We start from the raw sequence: 297 nt of genomic DNA, 5'->3' as shown, positions 1-297 counted from the left end.
TTAATTAATTAATTAATTAATGTATTTATTTATTTGGTACAGGGTCTTGCTACACAGCTTGGACTCATAGTTATCCTCCTGTGTCAGCCTCTCCAGCACTGGCATTATAGGCATGCACCACTATGCCCAGTTTTGGTGGCCAGCATTGTGTGCCTGGTTTTCGTAGGCCAGAAAGGCATGTGGTACCAGAGATTAAACCTGGGTCCCTGCACTTGCCTGGTGGGTGCTTAGGCTGCTGAGCTATCTCCCCAACTGCCTCTACTTAGCCAGTCTTTTTAAGAAGCAGTCTAAGTTACT

This window comes from Octodon degus, unplaced genomic scaffold (genome assembly GCF_000260255.1).
Source record: "Octodon degus isolate 3935 unplaced genomic scaffold, OctDeg1.0 scaffold00019, whole genome shotgun sequence".
Lineage (NCBI taxonomy): Eukaryota > Metazoa > Chordata > Mammalia > Rodentia > Octodontidae > Octodon > Octodon degus.
This window is presented reverse-complemented; position numbering follows the sequence as displayed.